Source organism: Hemicordylus capensis, chromosome 2 (assembly GCF_027244095.1).
Source record: "Hemicordylus capensis ecotype Gifberg chromosome 2, rHemCap1.1.pri, whole genome shotgun sequence".
In the NCBI taxonomy this organism is placed as follows: domain Eukaryota; kingdom Metazoa; phylum Chordata; class Lepidosauria; order Squamata; family Cordylidae; genus Hemicordylus; species Hemicordylus capensis.
Genome location: NC_069658.1, coordinates 414912677 through 414923684, shown reverse-complemented (window position 1 = coordinate 414923684; position 11008 = coordinate 414912677).

Here is an 11008-nt window from a genome sequence, read left to right as displayed (position 1 = left end):
CTCATCACAATCTCTATTATTAACTCCCTTTCCCCTGAAAAGCAGAAAATGTTTAGGGCGGCCTTTATAGGTCAGTTTCCTTTGATGGACAGAGTACAGGAGACATACTATGTCTGTTAAAAAGATACCAAATTATTTATAAGTAGAAGAGACATTATAGATAAGAGATAGAGTAAACTAAGCTAGTTCTCAGGGGGGTGGGGGGGTCAATGTAGTTCACCATCACAATCCCTGAATCCAACAAATTCTAGCTAGGCAGCTCCTTTCAGGTCTCTTTCCAGTTTATTATACATCTAGAACCAACTCTGGTTTCTCCTCTTGACTCCTGCACTCCTAAATTTAACTTCCAGGAAAGTCTTAGGTATTCAGTGAGCCTGGAGAGCAGCAACAGGATCTAAGGGCTTTTTTCTACAGCTAAGTGACTGCAGTCAAATCATTGATCATTGATAATTGCTCCAATTTATTGGGGGTCCCATCTTAGAACTGAAATGGGAAAGCAGTTTTCTCCACATAATGCATGACAATTGAACTTATTATTTATTTATTTATTTACACAGTCAGACAGGTGTTATTGACTGGTTTGTTTTATCCAGACATCGAGTACTTCCCAAGGACCTGGGATGGCTGAATTTTGTTATCAATGTTGTTGCTGTTATTATAGATATTGTTGCAGAATATAGGCTGTTCCCAGTAAAGTTGCTTTTTGTAATTGGCTGATGGTGATTTCTGTGGCCCCTATGGTTATAAATAATAATATTATTATTATGTCTTGTTTACACAGTCAGACAGGTGTTATTGACTGGTTTGTTCTATCCAGACATCAAGTCCTTCCCAAGGACCTGGGATGTCAGAATTTTGTTTATTAATATTGTTCTTGTTGTTGTTATAGATATTGTTGCAGAATATAGGCTGTTCCCAGTAAAGCTGCTTTTTGTGATTGGCTGATGGTGATTTCTGTGGCCCCTATGGTGTTGAGGTGCTCTTCAAGATCTTTTGGAATTGCACCTAGGGCGCCAATTACTACTGGGATTATTTTGGTCTTCTTCTGCCACAGCCTTTCAATTTCAATTTGTAGATCTTTGTATTTTGTTATTTTTTCTATTTCTTTTTCTTCTATTCTGCTATGCCCTGGTATTGCTCTGTCGATTATTTTGACTTGTTTTTTCTTTCTTCTTGACTACAGTTATATCTGATGTATTGTGTGGCAGATGTTTGTTTGTAGTCGGAAGTCCCATAATATTTTTGCATCTTCATTTTCTACCACTTTTTCAATTTTATGGTCCCACCATTTTTTGACTACAGGTAGCTTGTATTTTTTGCAGATGTCCCAGTGTATCATCCCTGCTACCTTGTCATGCCTTTGTTTGTAGTCAGTCTGTGCGATCTTTTTACAACAGCTGATTAGGTGGTCCACTGTTTCATCTGCTTCTTTACAAAGGCGGCACTTGCTGTTTGTTGTGGATTTTTTGACTTTTGCTCTTATTGCATTTGTTCTTAGTGCTTGTCCTTGTGCAGTCAGTATTAAACCCTCTGTTTCTTTCTTCAAGTTGCCATTCTTAAGCCATTGACAGGTCTTGCTGATGTCTGATTTTCCACTTATATTGTGCAAATATTGACCATGCAGTGGCTTATTTTTCCATTTTTCTGCTCGGTTCTTGACTTGTTCTTTCTTGTAGGCCTGCTTTGTTTCATTGGTGTTGAATAGTTTCTCGTTATTGACCATTTTAAGTGCATCTTCTTCACTGTCCTTGATATATTCTTCAAGGCCTCTTTTCTCCTCCTTTACTGTTTGATGGACTTGTAGCATTCCTCTTCCACCTGAGCTGCGAGGGAGGTATAGCCTATCTACATCACTGTGGGGGTGTAGAGCATGATTGATGGTCATTATTTTCCTGGTCTTACGATCTAGCATCTCTAGATCTGCCTGGGTCCAGTCTATTATCCCTGCAGTGTATCTGATAATAGGTATAGCCCAGGTGTTTATGGCTTGTATGGTGTTCCCGCCATTGAGTTTGGACTTGAGGATTTTTCTAACTCTCCTGATGTATTCACTTCCAATTTTTCTTTTAACTTCAGTATGTGCGATGTTATCTGCCTGGAGAATGCCCAAGTATTTGTAATGTTCTTTCTCTTCCAGGTTCTTGATGTTGCTTCCATTGGGCAGTTCTATTCCTTCTGTTTTTGTTATTTTTCCTCTGTTCATTATTAATGCAGCACACTTATCTTGTCCAAATTCCATTGCTATATCACTACTGAATATACAGACACTGTTTAGCAGTGATTTGATTTCTGACTGGGACTTTCCGTACAACTCCAGATCGTATTGTTGTTGTTGTTGTTGTTATTATTATTTCAATTTCTATACTGCCCTTCCAAAAATGGCTCAGGGTGGTTTACACAGAGAAATAACAAATAAATAAGATGGATCCCTGTCCCCAAAGGGCTCACAGTCTACAAAGAAACATGAGATACACACCAGCAACAGTCACTGGAGGTACTGTGCTGGGGGTGGATAGGGCCAGTTGCTCTCCCCCTGCTAAATAAAGAGGATCACCATGTTAAAAGGTGCCTCTTTGCCAAGTTATCAGGGGTTAACTTGGGACAATTCACCTTGTTTTCATTACCACCTGCAATCTTATCCACTCTTACATGGGAATACTTCTCCTTGATCTCAGTGGGACTTACTTTCAAGTAAGCATGCAAAGGATTGGGACTACAAGGATGCTCTCCTGATTTCACTGAGTTCCATGTAACGGAGGTCTGCAAAGTGTGGTTCTCGGGAACTACTCAAGCAGGTCTGGAGCTCCCTTCCCCTGGATGCTTGCCCAGAGCCTGGGAATCAATTGGAGGTGCCAAAGGACATTTTCAATTGAGCTGGCGTTTACCCAACTGGAGTCCTATGTCCAAGCAGAGTCTATAGAGGGAAATTGCTCTTTCAGGAAAAAACATTAGCTCATTCAAAGCTGCAAACATTTAATATAAAGGCTTACAAACCAAACTCCCTCTTCCAAAGTTTGGGTTAACCAGCAGAGGACAACAGATTCCCTTGAAACTCCCTTTGGGTCTTTGCTCAAGGCAACAGCTGGCACATGGGCTTGTTGCAAAACAAATTGGCCTGGGCCTGCCTTCACTGGCATCATGGCATCTGGAGAATGAGTCCTTTGAAGCTGATAGTATATGCTGTCACTTGAGGAAGCACAAGCTTGCTGAGAATGCAGATCCAAAGATTTGGGAGGGAGTCCAGGGCAGCAGCTTAGAAATCTGGCTGCCTTTGCAGCTCGAGGAGGAGTAATATTTCTGCTCTCTTGGCCGCAAATCCTCCCTAGTGCAACTCTGCCTGGAAGCATCACTCGATCAACCAGGTGTGTTTCCTCTGCCCCCAGGCAACCTATTTACTTCCACATGTTGGAGCTGTGTAGCAGAACCTTGGGACACAGCTGGATGAATCATTAGGTGGAGTATGCTATAGAGCTGGCAGTGCACATGTCTAAAGGAACCTCTGGCTGTTTTAAAATTTTCCTGGGAAAACACAGTTTTATGGGTTGTATTAACTAGTTGGAAAGGGGAGCATACTATGTGGTTGCTGAAGTAGTAAAATTAACCCAGGCTTTGGGGCATTATTCTTCTCACTTCCTATCACATTATCTATTCCTTGCTTTCACCAACTTCCAACTGGTGTTGCCAAGCCCTTGATGTCTGTGAGGCAAAATATACTTGAAGGGAGCATGCACAGGATCATCTTAATTAGTCACCCATAACACACTTCATTATTCTTCACTTGACAATCCAGTATGATGAACAGCAATGAAAATGTAGACTTTCCCCATTCTTCCCAAAAACGTTTGACATGTTGAATTATATCCAGGTTAGTGACGGTGGTGATTTGAGAAAGAAAGAAGCCCAGATTAATACTGGATTCTGAAAAAGCTCCCACATAAACTGACATTGCAGAAGAGAAAGAAAAAATCCTGTGACGGGGAAGAACTGACATGCCAAATCCTGTAGCCCCTCTGAATACACCCCTGTTGAGAGCAGAACTTTAAACCAGCGTCATACAGGCAGCAAGAGTCTGAAAACAAAGAGATAGCAGGGCCACAGCACAGGGAGGCTGAGTGAGAGTGGTGTCACCTGGTGTATACACAGGGCCTTGCTCTAGCCCCAGTTATTCTTCCTTGTAGGGGAACAAGTCCTTGTTCACATGTCCCTGGCAACACCACCAGTAGTCTGGTCCACTTGGGAGCCTTGTCAGCATGCTACTCTGGTAGTGTTGCTATGGACATGAGGGGAGTGGTTGGAGTTTCTTAGGGGTCTTTTGACTCTTCTTTTCTCTGTCATCTTGTGTTGGAATAGTCTAGGGATTCCAGCTACCTCTCACTAATATTAGGCTGGCATAACTGGGATGCTGGCATAATTGGAGTTTAGGATTGCCCAGTTCAGGCAAGTTCCTGTGAACAAGGATTTGTGACTACTCAAGTGTTAATATTCTTCTTGTGTTTACTGTGTGCTACGTTTTACCAATATTGTACAGGACTGTGGAACAGAACTTACAAACCAAGAGATCTATCAAAACTCAGCTATTCCACTATTATCTATATCCATTGTTCTCAAGCTTGAGTTCTCAGCATTGCTGGCTCTAAATGTGATGTTCTTCATAAAAAGCGGACATTTGCATACCGTCTTGGATCCTAATACAGGATGCCACAATTCCTGAAGCAACTTCTTGTTGAAATACTTGACTGGTGAAGGTTTTGTGGTAACAGTTACCCATCCCACTGGTATCTCAGGTGAGCTCCTACTTCTCCAAACTACAGCTCTTGATATCAGGACTCCCGTCCCACCCCAATTGTACTCAATTTCCCACCTTGATGATACTGAACTCCTACCATACTACTGAAAAAATGAAAAACTTACCAGCTTTTACCAGCTTTCTCTATGTGCCTAGGCTGTTTAAGAAGAACTTGAAAAAGAATTGCTGGGTCCATAGAGTCAGAGCCGCAAAGTTGACCAATTTGCCTCAGTACCACACCCAAAGAACCACACAAGGGTTTGGGAACATAAAAACAGTCCTGCTGCATCACCCCAAAAGTCCAGTTTCCTGCTTCCCACAGTGACCACCTCTGGGAAGCCCACAAACAGAACATGTAGGCATAGAGCTCCCACCATTGTGTTTCAGCAACTGGTTTCCACAGGCATCCTGCCTCTGAACCCAGAAATGGCATATAGTCAGCATGACTAGTAGCCGTGGACAGACTTGTCCTCCATTAATTTATCTCAGCTCCTTAAGGCTGCCTAGGCTAGTGCCCCTCACCACATATTCTGGCAGCAAATTCCATATATTAACTATGTTCTGTGTGAAAAAGTATTTCCTTTTTATTTGTTCTGAATCACCAATAATTATAATTGTGTCAAATTACAGCAAACCAAAAATATTTTGTTTAAAAAGAAGTTGGTTAGGCAATCTTCCTTCCAAAATAAATGGGAAAGGGGTTTAAAACGTCCAATCTCATATGAGGTAGGAGAAAATGTGGGTAAGAACTTGATTTAGGTCTATAAAATCATGCATGGTGTGGAGAAAGTGGAGAGAGATTCTTTTCCCTCTCACACAACACTAGAACCAGGGGTCACTCCATGAAATTGATTGCCAGAAGGTCTTGGACCAACAAACGGAAGTACTTTTTCACACAACACGTGATCCACTTGTGGAACGCTCTGCCTCAGGATGTGGTGACAGCCAACAACCTGGATGGCTTTAAGAGGGGTTTGGCTGACTTCATGGAGCAGAGGTCTATCAATGGCTACTAGTCGGAGGGCTGTAGGCCACCTCCTGCCTCAAGTGCAGGGTGCCTCTGAGTACCAGTTGCAGGGGAGTAGTGGCAGGTGAGAGGGCATGCCCTCAACTCCTGACTGTAGGCTCCCAATGGCATCTGGTGGGCCACTGTGCGAAACAGGATGCTGGACTAGATGGGCCTTGGGCCTGATCCAGCAGGGCTGTTCTTATGTTCTTAAGTTAAAAGAGAATTCTTTGAACATTATATCAAATAAACATATTTTGCACCATGTAAACTGAAAATAATATATAATTTACCTCATGATGTGGAGAACTACATGCAGATTATTTGCATATCTTTCGGACTTGTTGCTAAATCAAGCAATATTAGTGGTTAGAGTGCTGGACTAGGACCGAGTTCAAATCACCATTCAGCCATGAGACTTGCTGGGTGACTCTGGGCCAGTCACTTCTCTCTCAGCTTAACCTACTTCACAGGGTTGTTGTGAGGAAAAACCTAAGTATGTAGTACACTGCTCTGGGCTCCTTGGAGGAAGAGCGGGATATAAAACGTAAAATGTAAAATATTGGCAATTGATATTGTTCACTCTTAACCAAATAGCAGGCTATCCATTACCAAAGGATCCTTTAAGAATTTTCTTGAATTATTGAAAAGATGTTGTAGATAAAGATGATGTTGAAATGATTATCAACTTATTAATGGCTGCAAAAATTTCCATAGTAGCATACTGGGAAAAGAATATAAATCCTCCTCTGTCTGATTGGGTTTTTTTAGGATATGGGATATAGCTTTGCTGACAAAACTTACTTATTATATAAGAGCTAGAGACAATCAGATAGGTATATGACTCTTACTTTATTAAGAAATTGTCACTTTTTGTATCTTTTTGGAATGATAAATTCAGTGATGATGTATGTCCCTGCTCACTGTTTTCTTTAATATGAAATGTGAATGTACCATTGTGAGGTCTTCTTGGTTATAATTTTGGTTGGTTATAAGTTTATTTTAAAATTGATTTACATAATTTATGGCTGAAGCTTAGTTGGATCTTTCTTGGGTTTTTTAAAAAGAAAACTAATACAGTTAAATAACATAAATAAATAAAATGAAAAAGCAGATGGTTAGAGGGGGATGTGGGGCAAATGTGTGCAGTGAAACAAAATATAAACACAATTTGATTTCCTTGATTCTTAGTCTAAAAGATGCAGTAATGCTTGACTTTCAGGAAGTGGCTATCCTAAGTACTGCTTGCATAAAGAATCCCATGCAAGCCAATTTTTCTTCCCCATCCTCCCACTGGAGTCCCCAGCCCCCTTAAAGATCACTCCTGGGTGGGTGGTTCCTTCAGAGCAATGTGGTATGTGGTGTGAGAGTCTGTAGTGGGAGGGGGAATCCCTAGAAACCAGGCGAAGGTCCTTTGTAGGAGCAGGGTTCTACAACTCAGTCCTTGCCCCTGAGCGAAGTTTAGTTCTTATTGAAGCCAAGGGGAGTCAGTGCATTAGGAAAGAAAGATACATTTTGTGTCCAGTTGTTGTTGAATGAACTGAGAGTGATGTGCTTCCTGTTCTTCAGTTAGCTTAGAAACAAAATTTGCAAAGGTATTGTCCTATAATATTATAACACATATATACTATCCCATTATTCATGAAGTATATCAGCATTTCAGTAGGGAATCCTTTTTAATTGACCTATTTCATTTGCACCCTGCCATAGGCCTTTGGGATCAATCTAAATGCTCAGTTTTGTGCTCAGTTCCTGTATAATTTGACATAATTTTCAACATTCTCTGAGGCTATTGGGATTATTAGATGATAATTCAGAACCAAGTGGTAATGTAACAAAAACCAGCAGCTGCCGTTCTGGATTTGCATCAGACCAAATGTTCCAAGGTTTCACTTAAAATCACAGATACCCTGGAAAGAGAGTTCTTCAGGCAGCCATATCTTAATGCACACACAAATGTTTTCCCCCTCTTTCTTTTTCACCCACACCAGCCACAAAATGACCAACATTTACCATTTTCATGAGAACATAAGAAAAGCCCTGCTTGATCGGGCCATGGCTCATCCAGTTCAGCTTCCTTCCTGTCTCATGCAGTGGCCGACCAGGTGCACTCGGGAAGCCTTCAGGTGGGGAATAAAGGGAAACCACCCTCCTCCCTATGACCTTGTAGGTATTTAGAGGCATGCCACCTCTGATCCCGACAGAAGTATATCACTACCAAGGCTAGTAGCTGTTGATAGCCCTCTCTTCCATGACTTTGTCTAATCCCCTTTTAAACCGGTCTAGTTGTCTAATCCCCTTTTAAAACTGTTTACATTTCCGCATGTAAAATGTATTTTGGAATATAAGACAGTGTGGTGTCCTGCTCTGTAGTGTGTGTGTGTGTGTGTGTGTGTGTGTGTGTGTATCTCATGAGCTTGACACACTTGTTCAATGTGTCATGGTTATCTATTTCCCTCTGCAGCTTTTGGGGGCTATGCAAGGCCCCATTTACACCTGGTACTGAAATGTAAGTGGCCTTGGTATGGCTACAGGTGAAGAACTGGTTCAGATCTCAGAATGCAGAGGGTGAAGTCTTTTTGCTTGACAATGGTGGCTTTATAATATAGACAAAACCCAAGTGAAGTGCTCAGGTTCACACAGGAAGTAAGCCGTAGAGTCCTACTAAACACCAGCCTTTCCTACTTCTGCTACTATGGATATTTGTATACCACTTTTTGAATATATACTAGTGGTATATAAATATTCAGCTTCACTCCCTTCAGCTCATCCAGAGCTGACCAGAGAAGCCACATGTCCTCAGGCTTCAACTGTGAGATTCCTACTACCATTACATAGGCAGAAACAAGACAGTTCCCAGAAATCCCTGCTTCCAAATTTGCCTTGACCCATCCAACCCCTCTCAGATCAACATAGGACCTGTTCTGTTCTGCCTCCCAGTTCTCCCTTCTTTGCTATGACTCACTGAGTCACCCCCTTTCTCTGTTCTCCAAGAGCTGGGGCGAACTCAAAGTCCTGGCTTCCAGCCTGCTATCCTCTGTAAAGGGAACAGAATCGCAGGAGGGAGTTGGTGATGTGTGACCCAGCCACTGGGGGATAACCCCTCCTCCAGTGATCATGTGCCTAGTATCACAGCAGAGGGCCTTCTTGAGTGCAGAGAGTTGCCTCTGACACAAAGCCCCTTCTGTTTGTCAGAGCCTGTGCTTGAGAGAATCCAGTGTGCCGCTGAGGAAGGCGGGGGCAGAGGGCACATTGTTTGGAGACTTGCAGGGGATTGTAACAGTTGTACATGATTACCCGTCTCCAAAGGGAGGCGGGGGGCAGGGTGGGGTGGGGAGGGATGTCCTGCCATGGAGAATTAGAGCACAGTGGAAGGTGGGAATCAAGAGCCCCAAATTGTGTCCTTGGTAGAGTCTAGAAGGCAGCCTCTGTGAAAGTTGGGAGTATGCTGTTATCATAGGGAGCTCATTGAAAGCCACTGTGGTGTAGTGGTTAGCGTGAGGCAGGCTTGGAGCTTGCTGTGTGACCTTGGGCCAGTGAGCCATCTTATAAAAGTTGTTCACATGACTTTAGTTTACCTGGCCAGAGGAGGGCTTGGAGAAAGGCAGGAGCCATCCTGCCTTCCCCCACACAATCCATGCAGCTCTTGGGCTTAGCAGTGCCACATGCCCACACGCCCACAGTGTGGGAACAGGAGGAAAGCAGGCTGTGGCCTCCCACTTCCCACAATGCACTGTGTGATGAGTATGGTGCATTGAGGGTTTCCCCCTCAGCTGGGAGCTCTTGCCGCCCGGCTCTGTGTGTGCTTGGACTGCACAAGCCTAGATAGGGCTGCTCATGTCAATAGCCTTATAGGGTTGTCGTGAGAATAAAATGAGAGAGGGAGAACCATTAAGATCAACATTACAGTGATCTCCTTGGAGGAAGGGTGGAATAAAAAAGTAATAAATTATAAAATAGTGGATCCATTGGGTTGGAAACTGACTAGAAGGAAAGCAGAATCAAGTCTTGGAAGCCAAGACTCCAGGGGTACAAAATGGATCAGATTGTGCCTTTTGTTGGGTGGTGAGGGATAAGAATTCTGTGCAACTCAGAACACCTCTGTTACTAGCACAGTTGCATCCAAAAATGTATTGTCTAAACCATTTTTTATTCCTGGCTCCAAGGCTTCCACTTCTGTCCAACTGGACCTTGTTCCTCTCCATTTTTAGACCAAAATGGGAGTCATTTTTGAAAGATCTCCTGGAACCCAGGTTTGGAAGGAGAGGAAAATGGGTATCAGTGCAGGGCTGAAGGCTGAATGAAGGCACCAGAGCTGGGATCTCAGTGAGCCGCCCTGATCCCCATGTGGGAGTTGCCTTTTGGCAAGGTTTGTGGCTTGCAAGAAAATATTTTCAGGGGACCTGGGTGCTTTTATGTATTTGTGTACTACTTTAATTTAAGACCACTTCTCAAGCCCAAACACACACTGAGGCTATTCGCACACTGGGTTAACCCATGCAGCTCGTGTCCTCTGGAGTGCTGAGAGCCTTCTCGTTCCAGCAGTTCTAGACCAGCGTAGCCTGACTTTGCTACCTGGCTTTTAACCGAAGTAGACACACCGATGGTTTATTCTGCCTTGGCAGGCAATTTTGTGTGTGATTGCTGCCAGTGGGTAGCTGGGCTTCAGTCCAGCCCGTCGCCATTTTAGCCAGCAAGTCTGGAGGATGGGGGTGAGGAGTGGCCATGCAGAGCCAAGCAACTGCAATAATGAGAGCAGCCACTCCACTGCTCCTCCGGTGCACTCTGGGATGCGGGAGGACTTTCTCCTCCTAATCCTAGCTCAGGACTCCATTGCCATGCCAACCGTGTGGGTGCACAGCAAGGCGGAGTCCGAGGTGGCCACCACTCATTTGGGGGGAAGGCATGTAAGCCCCTTACTATGTTAAATGCAACATTGGTCTTGACATGTTTAATGCTCCTTTACTAAATAGCAGCCAGAGTGGGCCTGATTCAGACTGAGACTATGGCATGGGGGTGGGGCTTTAACCATTTGCCGTTGCCATGGTCCTCATCCAGACCAGGCCCCTCTGCAGCTGCAATTTGCCTAGCAAGGGAGGCACCCATTGACTCCTAGGGAAGCTCCCCTCCCAGCTGGGACCCTGTCCCCCACCATGACCTCCATCCAGATCCATTCAACTTAAGTGAAATGCATTTAAAGTAAAAAGAGCCAGCGT